Below are 17,046 nucleotides of genomic sequence, written 5' to 3'. Positions count from 1 at the left end.
ATGAAAATATATTTAAAGAGTGGTTCTGGCCCCTGTGGTATGTGTACCCTGGGAGAGGCATCAGCTCTTTAATAACTTTGCTGTATTTCCTCACCACATTATTGAAAATTGTTTAATGAGCAGTTTCCCTCAGAGAAGATCTCAGATTCTCAGAAGTAGTTGCCATGAGAGATATTCTTTAAAGCCAGATGAAATTATGTTTATTCTTTTATATTTCTTCCCGGAGCAGTCAAAATGATGGTGCTTTCAATTTTTTCCTTCTAGAAATATGTTTTCTCCTTATAAAAATAATACATGTTTATAATAGAAAAGTTGAAAATCAAAAAGTATAAAGAAAAAGAGAGATCAATGTGGGATTCATTCATGTATTCATTCTGTCCAAACACAGAAGGTAACTGAATATTGGGAGTTTATTACTCTCTACACTCAAATTCTAGCATTATTTTTATATGATGATGATCAAATAAATGCACACAAATTACATTCTTATACTTCTTCAATTTTGTATCTCCTTTTGTTTTTTGTTTTTTTTTTTCAGTTATCAATATCCCGTGTTAATCCTAATCTTTTTGTAATCCAGACAACACCTGCCGGGATACTCAGACAACCACCTGTATGCAGTGATCCTCCCCAATGATGTCTAACACTTGCTTCCATTCATAACTCTTGAGTCTTTAGCCAGCTACTCTCTTTTTTATCCTATTTTGGTTCATACTCGAATCACCCGTCATCTTTCAATATAACCCATGATCACTCAAGTCAGAGAGCCAAGGATCAGCTCACACCTTCACCAGTTACTAGCTGTGTGATTTGGGCTGAGTCCTTTAAGCTCCCTGAGTCTCCATATTTTTTAGCCACGAAATGAGACTGAATCTAGAGTAAAAGATAAAACTCTTGGAGTCTATAATATAGTGCTTGGCACAGAATAGATCACTGGTTTGCATCAGCTTACAACATTAGTGGATGCTAGAAAGAAAAAGGAGCCTTTACATTGCTAGTAGTGAGATTCTTGAATATAATGGACTTAAAGGCCTGAAAAAAAGGAGAGGATAATTGCAGCATAAGTCAAGAAAAAATTATAATTCAATGTCGGACATTACTCATGCTCGATTTTTTTTAATTTAATTTTATTTTTTTCACTGTTCCAAAATTCATTGTTTATGCACCATACCCAGTGCTCCGTGCAATCCATGCCCTCCTTAATACCCACCACCAGGCTTACCCAAACCCCTACTCACCTCCTCTCCAAACCCCTCAGTTTGTTTCTCAGTGTTCATTAAAAAATGTTTCCTAAAGAAATCTTACTAGTTAACTTTTCAAATAACAGCACAACTTTGCTTTTTAATAATTTCAAAAATTTCTTCAGAATTTTTCCTTCATAAATTGCTTCTATCCCATTCTTTATTGACCCCTTTCCTTTCTTTTGCTGTGGAATATTTCCTTATGCTTCTTGGTCCATTCATTTGTTGGGGTTTTAGTGTATTTCTTATTGATTTACAATGTTATTTTTATGTCATATTATATATTATGTGTTATGTTATATTCCTTTTTGTGAATCAAATATTTTAGGTGTTCTATTTTTATTCTTCTATTGGTATCTTAGCTCTAAACTCTTTGGATTATTTTTTACTCATTTCACTGAAAATTACAATGTACCTCTTAAACATAAGACAATCTACATGGACAATATTTTACTACTTCATGTAAAAATGCAGAAACCTTCTAATATTATGGTCTAATTCACTACCATCATTCTTTGTCCTATAATTATCATACATACTCTACCTATAAACATTATAAACCCCATATTGCAGTGGTAATGATTATTGCTTTAAATAGCAATATGTTTTTTTTGAAAAATAAAGAAAAGAAAAAAACACTCCTCTTTTATATTTACTTCAATATTTATCCTTTCCAGTGATTTTGTTTCCTCACATAGATCCAGCACAATCTTTCTTCACTCTGAAGAAAAGAATTTCCTCTGGCATTTTTTACATAATAGATCTGCTGGCAACAAATGTCTTCAGTTTTTGTTTCTCTGTAAATGTCTTATTTCATCTTTGTTTTTGATGGATCGTTTTGCTAAATATAGAACTCTGTCCTGGCAGTGTTTGTTTTTAAGCACTTTGAAGTGTTCCATTTACCTCTGTCCTTCATTGTTTCTGAGAAGAAGTCAACCACGGTCTGTATCATTTGCTCCCGGCATATAATGTGATAGTTTTCTCTGCTTTGAATATTATCTTTTTTTTTTTTTTTTAATTTCAGCAAGTCTGGTGATGTTCCTTTTGTGCTTTTCTTTGTATTTATCTTGCTTACAGTTCATTAAATACAGTGGAAACTGGGTGTCTCAGTTGGTTGAGCGCCCCACTCTTGATTTAGGCTCCAGTCATGATCTCAGGGTCCTGAGATCCATCCTCCCATTGGACACAACAGTGAGCCTAGAGCCTGCTTAAGTTTTTCTCTCTGCTCTCTCTCCCTCTCCCCGCCCCACCCCCATGCTTATGCTCACTCTCTCTCGCTTAAAAAAAGAAAAAAATCATGAAATGGACTTGATTTATAAATTGATATCCTTAACTTAATTTGAAAAGTTTCCAATTAAAAAAAATTGCCTTTCTCTGCTCTTTCTGGGATTCAATTACACATAAATTGTACTGCTTGGTAATCCCACAGGGTCTGCTCATCTTTCTTCACTTTTTGTTTTTCTTTTCATATTTTACATTATATAACTTCTTTTGTTCTGCCTTCAAGTTCACTAGTTTCTTCTATTGTCAAATGCTTCCAGTAAAATTTTCATTTTGGCTACTGATTTTTCAGCTATAGAATTTTCATTTGGTACTTTTTCTTTGCAGTTTCTATTTCTCTGCCAAGATTAACTATCTGGTCATTTATTATATGTGTAAGTTTTTCAAGTTTGTGGACACATAATAATAATAACAAGATCAGCAATCATTTCCTGATAATTCCAACATCTGGATCATCTCTGGGCCAGTTTCTATTTTTGTCTTTCTTAAGTATTGCTAACATTTTCCTGGTTTTTAGCATAACAAGTGATTTTTTATTAAATCTGAATACTATCCGTGATACATTTGTAAAAACTCTAGATTATTTTATATTCTTCTGGATGATGAGATTTGATTAGAAGATAGTTAATCTGGCTAGACTTAAAATCCAAACTCTTGTTCCCCTGTGGTAGGAAGAAGCTAAAATATCCACCTAGTTTTTTAAATGTCCAACTGCTCTGGGTTTTGTTTTGTTTTGTTTTGTTTTCATAGAACTTCCTCTCTTCATCCTCCTCCCCAGGTTCCCCCTATGTGGACATAGTTAAACATCCAGCCAAGGATTTGGGTGCATTTTATGTGTACATCAGGACCTTCACACTCTCTGTGTGGCTCCCTCCATTCTAAGAACTCTCCCACTACTTGCCATTGTTCTGCCAGCCTGAAATCTACCCTTTCACATTTCATTCTAACCAGGCAGCATCCTGTAGCTGGAGCTGCACGCTAATCAAATGTGGGGTAGTGAGGGAGTCTTCAAACCCAATGTTGCCAACTGATAAGTCTCACTCTTATTTGTCCATGTTTGTTCTCTAGGACCTTCAAATGGTTGTATCTGTCAAATATTTGCCTACATTCGATACTTATTACCTATGGGAGAGTAGTTTAACCAAGCTACTCTGTCATTACCCAGAACTCAGATTTCTCATGGGACTTTTGATTTTTTTCTATTTTCCACCCATCTATGCTTGAGTTCCACCCCTCTCTGCTTTCCTTAAATGGAAGAACTGTTTTTCACTCAAGGGTATATGAGGCTTTCTTTCTTACTAGAGTCTCCAAACAAAATATTAGAATGTGGATCTAATAATAATAATAGCTAAATTTACTGAGTCTAACCCATTCTTACCCCCAAAAATGTCAGAAAGTAACCTGATTTTATTCTTCATATCTACCAGTCAGTGAGTAGTATGGAAACACAGCGAAAAGGCATATATCTGTTTTTCCATCAATGCTGCCCTCTTCATAGCTACCCGTTACAACAGTTCAATTGTCCTTTCCATTTTCTGTTCCCAGTGGAGCCTACAGTCCAGGACCTATCCTTTCTGTTGAACCCAGAGACTATTCCTTAATATCTAGAATTTCTCTGGTCTTCATAAATGCTCAGCCACCATTTTTCATTTGAAAAAAAAAAATCATTTTTGGATTAGAAAACCTTTGAGAATATAATTCACCAGTATGCCTGATCCTAAAGTCATGCTTTTCTAAACTCTGGTCAGTTCTACTCCAATCCAAAGTTGAAACTTAGCATGCAGGAAATATTTTGAGGAAGAAGGTGCTAATAATAGTTGAAAACTAGAATTAGTTAATGTGGGAGATTTAGAGCATAGAGCACTGAAATATATAAATAAGTATTTAATACATCAAATGCAGGTAAGAAGATTTGAATTCTTAAGCAGTTTCTGGCCCAACCTAGGTGTTCATTAATTATTTATTGAAATAATGAGCATTTATTTAAGTTAGTAAATGATAGAGTGTCTTTGCTCAAGCTGTTTGCGGTTTATTTTAAAGATGGTCTTATTTAACTTGCCTGAGAAAAGAGGCTAAAAGTTTGCATCATGATTGCCCCCAACTGTAAGAAAAAAATACATATTTTAGGATTTCTGTTTCTAGGTTAAAATGACCTTGACAAGGCCCTTCCAGGCATACCACAAAAACTCTCTGTACATGTCAATTGCAACATTTCATACCGTTTTGTAGTAATTTATAGAGTTGTCACCTCTGTCTGACTGTGAGTACCTAGAGGATGAAAGCAACGCAGTCCTGATGTCAGAAGACCCCAGCAGTAATTATTGCTTGCCACACACAGCAGAGACTCAGAAAATGATAAATGGGGACATGTGGGACTTTTTGTTCCTAAATGAATGGTTTGCTTAACATGTAAATTATCAGTAAGAGTGTTTTTAATGACATATTAATATGCCAAATTAGACTTCTATTGAGTTTATACAGTTGCAGCATTAATTTATTGGCTGCCTCCTAAGGACTAAGCATGGAGAAGGGCCAAAAGATGCAAAAATGAAAACACTTACAGAGGAATAATGGGCCTCGGTTGCCTATTTGCCCATTAAGCAAAACATCACAGGAAGCGGGCTTTCATAAATTGGAATCTAGTTATAAGCTCTTTTAAATTAACATAATAGTTACAAAATTTTCATCCAAAAAAAGTCTCATTTCTACTTAAAATAAACAACTATGGATAAGCCTGTCACCAGATAATACCCTCTGGCCAAACTTTCTAAGAAAGACTGTTTTCACAACCTACTTTTAAGCCACATGCTAACAATATGTGGGGGGTTGCTGCATACCATATTCTGCCATATTCAATAATGCCAAAGCGGTTTCCAAAACAAAAGTTAGGGTTTTTTAAATTTTATTTAGATTCCAGTTAGTTAACATATAGCATAATAGTTTCAGGTATACAATAGAGTGATTCAACACTTCCATACACCACCTGGTGCTCATCATGACAAGTGCCCTCCTTAATCCCCATCACTTTTTTCACCCTTTCCACAACCAACATCCTCTCTGGCAACTATCTGTTGGTTTATAGTTAATAGTCTGTTTCTTGGTTTGGCGTGCTCTCTCTCTCTCTCTCTCTTTTCCTTTGCTCATTTATTTTATTTCTTAAATTCCACATATGACTGAAATGTATGGTATTTGTCTTTCTCTGATGGACTTACTTCACTTAGCATAATACTCTCTAGCTCCAATCATGTCACTGCAAATGGGAAGATTTTAATTTTTTATGGTTGAATAATATCCCTCCGTGTGTGTGTGTGTGTGTGTGTGTACCACCTCTTCTTTATCCATTCATCAGTCATTGGACACTTGGGCTGTAGTAAATGTAGCATTGTAGATAGTGCTGCTATAAACATTAAGATACATGTATCCTCTTAATTAGTATTTTTGTATTCTTAAAGTAAATGCCACGTAGTGGAACTACTGGATCATAAGGTAGTTCTTTTTTAATTTTTTGAGGAAACTCCATACTGTTCCAGAGTGGCTATCCCAGCTTGCATTCTCACCAACAGTGCAGGAGGGTTCTTCTTTCTCCACATCCTCGCCAACACCTGTTGTTCCTTGTGTTGTTGATTTCAGCCATTCTGACTGGTATCTCCTTGTGGTTTTGATTTGCATTTCTCTGATGATGAGTGATGTTAAACATCTTTCCATGTGTCTGTTGGCCATCTGTATGTCTTCTCTGAAAAAATATCTATTCATATCTTCTGCCCATTTTTTTATTGGTTTATTTGAGTTTTGGGTCTTGAATTTGATAAGTTCTTTTTTTTTTAAGAATAAAGAAATGAAGTCATGCTAAATTTATTTTCAAATTTGTCCTTCTCCTAGCTTCTAATATTACTTTCTTCTTTCATTTTTTGAAGTTCTTTATTAATTTTGGATACTAACTCTTTATCAGATATGTTATTTGCAAATATCTTCTACCATTCCTTAGATTGCCTTTAAGTTTTATGGATTGTTACAACCTGGAAGAAATAAATAAATTCCTAGAAACATACAAACTACCAAAATAAATGTTGTAGCATCTCAATTTTGCCATCACATGAGCCAGATGGAGTAAAAATACTTACAGTTACCACTGAGGAAAGAATTAGATGGCTGCTCTTGTTTCTGAAATTTGGTAAAAGAAAAATTCATTTATATGATGAACAAAGATTGCCCAAGAGAACTTTCAGAGACTGATGTGCATAAAGAAATGGCCCGTTGCAGGGCACCTGGGTGGCTCACTTCATTAAGCATCTGACTCTTGATATTGGGCCAAGTCATGATCTCAGGGTTTGGAGATTGAGCCCCACATTGGGCCCTGCACTGAGCATGGAGCCTGCTTGGGGTTCTCTCTCTCCCTCTCCATCTGCCCCCCCCATGCACATGTTCACTTGTTTGTGCTCTCTCCTAAAAAATAAAACATAAAACAAGATAAGATAAAATAAAAATAAATGGGTAGTTGCTATGGTGGATAAGCCACTCTTCTTTAGAAAGGGAAGAAGTAGCACCAGTTTACTGAACTCAAAGAATAGACCATGCCCTCGATATCAGAGCACCTAACCAATGATGTAAGGAAGCAAATGTTAGAATTGGAAACTCTGGATCAAGGAAAAGTGGGCTACCCTTATATTGTCTAGAGTCAAAGACAACAGCAAAATGCAAAATAGCATGGTAACATCTGCCCCATCGATGCCATTGCCCTTGTTCCTTCTACCCTAGGTCTAGGTCCTTTGTCTCATCCAGACAATTTTTATAACCTCTTAGTTCAGTTCCTTGTCAACCTCTCATATTCCTCCTATATGTCTCCAAAGGTCCACCAAAGTGAAGGCATCATGTTGTTTTCATGCTCAAATTCTTCCAACAACTCCCTCAGAGAACAATGTCCAAAACCAGCCTGGTATGTAACTCTCCTTACACCTTTTGTAAACTCTTTAAAAATAGCATTAATAACAAGAGTAACAACAACTATATTCTGTGCATACTGTTGGGACATTTTAATGGCCACATTTGAAAGTCTGTATCTCCTCTTTCACTACGCTTCCAGCCCTTGCAGCACAGATGTGTTTTTCCTATCAACCATGTAAACAATATCACACAAAATGTCTAGCAGTCACTGGATTAATTAGGGGCCACCAAGTTCCAAGGCAATTTAAGTGAGAATCTTAGCACTGCTGTGAAATCCAAGGCACTTGTTCACATTTAACAAGCTGTGCAGTGAAGGAAATGCAATAAAATTTGGCACCACAAGGGATGGAACAGAAGCTTTTTCTCACCCAAATGATCACTTGATGCAGTAAAACCAGAAAACTCTTTTACCTTTTTTTTTTTTTCCAAGACAAAGTAATGGGAGATTTGTTGTATTTTACCTTAATGTTAATTTTCTGACCCAAAATGACCAAATCACTTTTCAGGGCTAGGGCAATTGTTCAGCTGAATTTCATTATTCTGGGAAATGAAATTATTGTGTCCAAAAATAAAATTTACTTTCCGCAAAAATAAGGAAATTAATCTAAAAGGTATGGGGTTGAATCTAAAAGTACATTTTTAAAAATATAAAATGACAGCAATTCAAAACACTGGTAAAATGAAATGATGTAATTAAGCTGATTTTTTTTTGAAAATGTTTTTCCACATATATTTGGATCATATTCCACAATTTTTTTTCTTTTTGCATTTACTTATACATCCCAAATGGGAAGAATCTATGTTCCTTCTTTCACTAACTCTATGAGCCCCAAACATTCACATACCACATACCCATCTCCTATAAAAAGCAGCTGAAAAACACCAGTTTGTGCTCAAAGTAATTTTTCAGGAAATTCTTACTTGCCTGTAAGCCTACTGTAAGCCTGTTTGAACTAAGATTTTGTTTACACTTACTCAAAATCTGGGATTAGGGGCTTTGGTCTTGACCTGCCCCCTCTAGATAAGGTGTTAATCCCCTCTCTTCTGATACTTATCCATCCTCTTTCTTCTAATCAGCTTTACCCCCATCTTCTTTGGCTTTTAACCTCTCCTGTTCCTTCGGGAAGAAAGTATGTTAATCAAAGTCATCCTTGAGGCTATATTCACCTTTGACACAGTTGGTCACCTCCTCCTCTTCAATGGTCTTTGCTTATTTAGCTCACAGAATACCACACTTTCTAAATTATCCTCCTAGCACACTAGCCATTACCTCTGCATCTCCTTTACTGGCCTATCCCATCTCCTTGAGTCAGTTTTGGGTATCTATGTCTTCTGAATATGCTTGCTTCCTTTATGATCTCACCAGTCACATGGGCATTAAAATCCATCTGTAGGCTGAGGTTCCCGCAGTGGTGACTCTCCTCCTTGGGCCTTTCATCTGAGCTCCTGTCTCCAACTGTTTGCTTAACATCCTAACCCTGATATCTAGTGAATATCTGAAAGTTATTGTATCTCAACCTAATATTTTCCCAGTCTTCTCCATCCCAGTGTTGGTAACCCCATTGTTCCTACTGCTCTTGCCAGGCTGCCTTTGACTTTTCTCTCTGTCTCACATGTGACATCAAAGGTATGGGCATTCCCATGCTGTCATCAAAGTGTATCCACAAAGATTCCTCACCACCTGCACTGCTACCAACCTGTGACAAACCAGTAGCATCCCTGGCATGGCTATTGAAATGCCAATATTTGTCTTCTTGCTTCTGTTCTTTGTGCCTACATCTGGTCTTTTGATCTATTCTTTACACTGCAATTGAACTAATTCTGTTAAAATACAAGTTATGTTATCTCACTCCTTCTCACACCCCTTCCATAGGTTCCCATGTCATTTCAAGTGAAAGCCAAAATTATTACAGTGGCCTTGATGGTCCTATACAGTTTTATTCCCACCCCCATCATGTCATATATCTTCCCAGCTCAAATGCTCCATTGGTCTATAATGGCTAGCCCACTGTTCTTCAAGCCTGAGTGTCCCACTCCTTCCTCAGAGCTCTTATACTTGGGTTTTTCCTCTCCTGGACTTCTCATCCCTGGCTGATTTCCACTCCACATCACTCCCTCTCTCACCTCCTCTACAACTTATTTAAATACCGTCCTCACCACGGGTCCTTCTTCTACCACTCTTCCATAACTGGAATCCTTCCAGCACTCTCTCATCTTGGGCCCCACTTAGCTCTGCCCATAACATGTCTCACATATTAAATACTTTCACTCTTTATATTCTTGATTCTCTGCCTCTTTCCATTATAATGCAGATGCCATGAAACAGAACTTCCCATCTGTTTTCACTGTTGGATCTTCCACAGACAAGAATATGGCTCCTGGGCCATAGTGGTACTTAATAAATACTTTTTGATTGAATAAAGGAATGGAACCATCTTACCTGTGGCCTCACATATATATATACATATATATATATATGTATGTATATGTATGCTTACTATCCCCTAATCTGTCAGAAACTAGACAATCCAAGTTAACATTTATAAGCACCAACTATGTTTGAGTCAGATAAAAACTCTTCCACTAAAGAAAAGAGTAAATAATCAAGAATATAACTGGTAATAAGAATAATAAGGATAGAAGCTTCCATATATTAGTTATCTAATATGTGTTAGGAATTGTCCTGGGTTATTTACATGTGTTTTGTTTCCATCTAATGACTCAATTATAGTATCAAAGGAGCCAAAGGAAAGAACCCAGCAGTGTGAATACCTATGTAGATACAACAGGATGTGAGGAGAATGGGAATGCCTATTGACTAAAACACAAATCAAAATATGGATTTAAGCTCCTGGAACAGCAATCAAAATTGGTGCTTCTGCACAGCAGAGGAAACCATCAATAAAATAAAGCCAAGCTATGGAATGGGAGAAAATATTTGCAAATCACATATCTGATAAAGTGTTAATATCCAAAATGTATAAAACTCATACAACTCAATAGCAAAAAAAATTAAAACTAAAAGAATTTTTTAAAAAACCCACAAGGAATTTGATTTAAGAAGTGTGCAAAGGATCTGAATAGACATTTTCCCAAAGAAGACATACAAAAGGTCCACAGGTACACAAAAAAGATGCTCAACATCACTAATCATCAGAGAAATGCAAATAAGAACCACAATGAGATATTACCTCACACCAATCAGATTGGCTAAAATGAAAAAGACAAGATATAAGAAGTTGTCGGGGATGTGGAGAAAAGCAAACCCTGTGTGCTGTAGGTGGGATTGTAAATTGGTACAAATAGTTGTACCAATTTATCATTTGTATGGAGGTGCTTCAAAAACTTAGAAACAGAAATACCATGTAATGCAGCAATTCCACTCCTGGATCCAAAGACAATGAAAACACTAACTTGAAAAGATAACTGCATCCCCATGTTCATTGCAGCATGATTTATAATAGCTAAGATATGGAAACAACCTAAGTGTCCATTAATGAACAAATGGATAAAAAAAATGGATAAAGATGCATACACAAGCATACACACACACACACACACACACACACACACACACACACAATGGCATATTATTCAACCATTTAAAAAGGAGAAAATCTTGTCTTTTGTAATAACAAGGTTGGGTTTGCTGGCATTATGCTAAGTTAGACAGAAAGACAAATACCATACTATCTCTTTTATATGTGGACTCAAAAAAAACCTCACAGACATAGAAAAGAAATTGATGGTTGACACATGTGGGGGATAGAGACATGGTCAAAATGCGTGAAGATGGTCAAAATGTACAAACTTTCAGTTATAAAACAAATAAGTCCTGGGGATATAATGTACAGCCTAGTATCCATAATCTACAATACTGCATTATATATTTGAAAGTTTCTAAGAAAGTACATCTCCAGAGTTTTCATCACAAAGAAAAAATATTATAACTATTTATGGTGATAGATGTTAACTAGACTTACCATGGTCATCATTTTGCAATAGTTACAAATATTGAGTCACTGGTGTACACCTGAAACTAATATAATGCTATATGCCAATTACATATTGACTTGTAAAAGTAAAATAAAAATACATATATAAAAAATATTGGTGCCTAAAGCTGCACATGGTGACACAGTCGTATAGGAGAGCAAAGCAGTGTGCAAGCTCTAGGGGAGGCCACTTGTATTCTGTTGCCTCCTCTGCCACTAGTTGTATAAACTTAGGCAAATCTCTTAACCTCTCTGGGCTTTCATTTCCTTATTTGCAACAGAAAGATACTAGTACTCACTACTTATTTGGGGGAGGCATAATTAAATAAGTTAATATATTAAAAAAATGCATCAATACCCTCCACACACAGTGAGCACTTAGTCACTATCAACTGTTACTCACTTATTTTATTTTATTTTTTCAGTAATCCAAGATTCATTGTTTATACACCGTACCCAGTCAACTCTTACTCTTTATAAGAAGCTGTTCTTCAGGGGCCTGGGTAGTTCAGTCGGTTGGCATCTGCCTTCAGCTCAGGTCATGATCCCAGCATCCTGGAATTGAGCCCTGTTTTAGGCTCCCTGCTCAGTGGGGAGTCTGCTTCTCCCTCCGCCCCTCTCTCCACTCATGCACTCTCTCTCTCTTTCTCAAATAAATCAATAAAATCTTTTTTTTAAACAGAGAAGCTATTCTTCAACTGAAATGTTATTAAATTCTGCGTGTTTTCTATTGTATTCCATAAAGTGCTTCATCCTTTCATTCACTGAACATTAATAAAACACCCACTACTTGCCATGCAAAGCAGTTCCTGCCCTCAAGAGTGACATTTTAGGGGGAGAGATAGACATGTATCAGATGATCACAGGGCAGCATGATGAACACAGGCCACAGCAGGGGAGGCGGCACCTGGTCTGAAGCTAGCAGCAAGGCTTCCGGGAGTTGGTGCCAGGGTACAACTCAAAGACAGTGTAGATATATTCTTCCGGGAGTGGGGATGGCAGAGAGTAAAGTCTTTCCAGGCAGAAGGAGCCGAGTAAACAAAGACAAATGAGGAGAAAGCCTGAGTTTGGTAATTTTAAAGAAATGTCTACAACAAGTGTGTGCAATAGAATATTCAAATATGAATTACAACATAAGTGTTAAGCCTAGTGAACATTGTGTTAAAGCCCAGAACTTTACGCCTTGGGGGAAAGAAAGAGAAAGAGAGAAAGAATGCAGATATTATGAGCCAGAAAGTCCTCCTCGGCTTTACCTATGAGCTTCCTGATAACCAAAATAAAAATGATAACAGAATCTTCAGGTGGTTTTTACATACCCGTGAAGATAAACCATGACAGTTCCTAAGAGGAAGCAAAAATGTGGACCAGCATTTACCTCCGAAAAAAATTTCTTGGATAAAACTTCTTATAAGGAACCCAATGTTGTAGGTGGTGATAATAACCACATCTCAATATGAAATGCAAGCATAAGCCTCAGAAAGTAGTTTCTCTGATGCCTCCATGAACGTTTAGGATACAAGGCAAGCACACAATGGAGTGAAAGTCATTTTCCTGAGATGGGGGAAAAAAGTGTCTTCTGCAAAGTATCTTTCCCAATCTCCCTAGATTCCCAGCTAAGGGCTCACTCAGGAGAATAAGCAGGGCAGTGTGTTAGAATTCCCTTAAGCCTGCTCTTCCCATAAGACAGTTCAGTTTCTGCCCCATTCTCTCGGTCCCATTAGGTGACAGTTCATTAGTTTCAGTTAAGCTCACCTACCAGTGGGTACTTACTAGGTCATTGTTTATGAAGCTTCTTTGCAACTGGCAAAACTCCTGATGTTTGCATTTGTTTAGAGATCTAATTTAAGTTACCAGAGAGAGAAAGAGAGAGAGTGTGCGTTGTGTGTGATTATCATACGGCCATCAGGGCTGGGCAAGAACCAGCGTGCTAAGGGAATGAGGAACTGATCCTCTCCTCTCTTCTTTACCAAATCTCGGCTTCTCTGCATATCCGCCCCATCTCCTCCATCTTTACCAATGTCCTCCCCCAGTATTCAATATCATGTCTATTTCTTCAACCTGTGTATGGAGTTAGTTTGCTGACCAGAGTCCTCAGCAGAGCTCCCTGACATACTGCTAACGGTCACAGTCTCAGCATATCTTGATTCACAGCAACAAGAAAATCTAATAGCCCAAGTGTAGCTATTTGGTCATTTGTTTCTGGTCTCCTGCTGCTGCCCACTTTTTGTCCAACTATGACCCATGGGCTAAGAAGTAGAGAGATGTGCTGCAAGCCCGTCTCTCCATCAACGAGGTGACACTTCAGATAAATGTCAGGAAGCTCAGAGACAAAGTCATTGATACACATCGTAAAGTCTTCTCCCCAGAGAGGGGCCAATGCAAGAACTCATGACCCGGGAACGGTGGAAGAAGAGGGGAATCTTAAGACAGAAGGACCTTCTGTGGCCATTCAAATCTTACTATGAATTAGGTTGCTGCCAATTGCGTCTATGCTCAGGGCATATTCTGTAAGGGAAATAATTGAGCTTACCCTATCAATGCCCATTTAAATCTTTTAGGTAATAAACTATTTCTTAATCCACACCGTCTGATCTTAGATCTATTGAGCTGATGTGGAAAATAGACTGTATTCAAATAACCACATGGCTTTTTCATTTGACTCTTTACTCAAACTAGTTTTCTCTTTGTTTTCAGATCATTATAAATCATGGCAGCACCATTTCATAAAAATGTAACATGAGAAGAAACCAGTTTTAATTTGTAAAAAAAAATGCATTAAATATATTTATTTCAATTATATCTACCATCAGCGGGTGGTTGTCACAGCAAATCTTTCTGTGCTCAACTTCATTTGGAAAAAAATGGAAAAATAAATTGATGGCTTAGGAAGGAGAGCTTCCCAGTCCAAACTATGGAGAAAATTCAATTTTAGCTTTGATCATGAAAGAGGTCAAAGAACTCACACCACAGCAGCTCTGTTCAACTTATGTCACTGCTTCACTGTGTCTCTCAAAGTCATCCTTCTAGAGTTTTTAAACCAAAAATTAGCCTATGAAATCCACTGCTGAATGTAGCGAAAGCAGGGTTTTCATTCAAGTATAGACATCTGAGGCTGTCAAATAAATCCATTATTTTCAGAGGATGACAGTGAACTTATTGCTTCACCACTGAAAAAGTAAAATTGACTACAAGGATATTACTGGCTCTAAACATACTTGAAACTACCTGCAAGCCTGAAGACCCTACTTTGAAACCAGTAGGAGAAAAAAAAAAAAAAATGGAGCCAGATGGTCATTTAGTAATAATACAACCTATTCTTAAATTACATTCAGAGAATTTCATTTCGATACAAAGTACTATTGGATGGAGGAATAAAACCTGAAAATTCAGAAGAAAGAAAACTGGAATTTTTAGTTTGAGCAAACTACAGATGGATCCACTTAGACGGCTGGCCATTTTGTAAAGTGTTCGCCTTTTGTTCTCTCACATGTCCGCTGCCAGCCACCCTCTCATTTCTGCAGCGTGTTCATTCCTCTCCTTCTCTCTCACCAGAGACTCATTCCTTGTGGTTTTAGGTTAAGGTGTCATGTCAAACATCTGTATCTTGATCAGGCTTAATTTTAATCAATGAGCTCTCTTCAGGAGAGATTTTTCATTCTAAGTTTTGTACTTAATTGCACAAAGAAAGATATTATTATCTTATATCATTAGCTTTCCAAGAAATTTCCAGCATTAGCATTGCATGTGATTGGGAAAATGTGATGGGCACCTAAAAATTACATGACGTGATAATGTCATTTATTATGACAGGTGCTTTGTGGGGCACTCTGTACAGATGATCTCTTAAATCCCACAGCACTGTGAGTTAGATCCTCCCACTTTCCTCCATACAGTGGAGGAATCTGAGCCTTAGACAAGATTGAAGTCACCTTCCAGGAGTCAAATCCATGAGTCAGAGATCCAGGATTTGAACCTTGCTGCATCTCACTCCAACACCCAAGCTCCTCTACCTGCCTCCAGTTGCTCTCCTTCTGTCTTTGATCCATCGTTCCATCTTCCACACTGTCTTAGGGAAACAGTATCCCATATTGAACGACCTGAGACTCCATTTCTTAAAATCCATCCGTGATTCCCAACCACTTGTGTGCTCCTTCAGACGGGATGCAGAGCCATGCATAAATTAGCTCTCTTTTGCTCCACCACATCATTTCCTGCTGGTGATAACAAACCAGACCCCTACTCTTACAGCTGTGGCCTCTGAGCACTAAGAGCATTAAATTAAAATAGATGCCTATGCTTAGCAGGATTTTTAGAGATGTTATTGACCATATGGCCTCCTATATGTAAGAGTAGAGTAATAATCCCAGCCAAGCCTGATTATATGTTTCAACAAAAACAAGTCTTCACAAACTCTTAAACTTGCTTCCATATTAACATATCTTCACAAGATCTTCCCTCTAAATACTTCCAAAATATTTCCCAAGCAAGCAGCGTAAGCACCCCCAGCACTATACCATGGGAAGAAGTGGTGCTCTGTTGGGAGAGACTCCAGCCCTTTGTGCCGAGACATTGCTGAGCTTGCCTTTCCCCCCGACATGGTCTCATTCTTAAATATTCCACAAGGAAACAATTGTGCTCCAAGAAATTCCATGTCCAACCTGAAAAATCCTAAATATAAATGCTCCAGATATGAGAAAGCATATATTCTTCACCTTCCCCGGGTACAGACATGCTTTGGTCTGGGGTTAGGTTTAAGCAGAAAAAAAGCAAAGAAAAACCCTGATACAGATGTCTGGCCACTTAAAGTCATCTTCCTGCTTATAGACATTCCCCTGCAGGAAAGAGTGGAGGAAGCAAAATGTTCTGCCCCCTCAAATTCTATTATAACAGTAGGTTTCCATATGAATATTAATGTTATTTTTTTGAAAACCTCCTTCGAGTTGTTTATACTTCTTCATCTTAAACAGTATGCAACCACCCACAAGCTGCATGGTTTCTACATGCTTTTAACATAGCCAGACTTTCCTTGTTTTCTCTCTCAGGAATGCTCTTCCTTTTATCTCGTCCTTGAGGATGATATTCAAGCATCACCTTCTTTTTTTTTTTTTTAAATTTTACTTACTTACTTGAGACACACAGAGAGAGAAAGAGAGGGAGAGCACAGAGGAAGAAGGAGAGGAAGAAGCAGCCTCCCCACTGAGGAGGGAGCCTGATGTGGGACTCAATCCCAGGACCCTGGGATCATGACCTGAGCAGAAGGCCAACGCTTAACCAACTGAGCCACCCAGGTGCCCTAAACATCATCTTAAAGAAGTTTTTCTGAACTTCAGGATGAGCCAGTAATTAATTTCTATCTAGATCTTAATAGTGTTATTTTGCTGAAATAATCTGTTTATGTGTCCCTGTCCCTCAGAGATGACAAACTTGGCTGATAAAGAGACAGGTACTTGGGTGGGGTTATGGAGTAAGACAATCATGGTGGACTCCTAGTTCCAATGCTTGTTAGACTGTGACATTTAACCTCTGTATGCCTCAGACATTTTGTCTGTAAACAGGAACAATAATTTGACCTACTAAATTATACCTTG

The sequence above is a fragment of the Meles meles genome, chromosome 9 (assembly GCF_922984935.1).
Source record: "Meles meles chromosome 9, mMelMel3.1 paternal haplotype, whole genome shotgun sequence".
NCBI classification, from domain to species: Eukaryota; Metazoa; Chordata; class Mammalia; order Carnivora; family Mustelidae; genus Meles; species Meles meles.
This window is presented reverse-complemented; position numbering follows the sequence as displayed.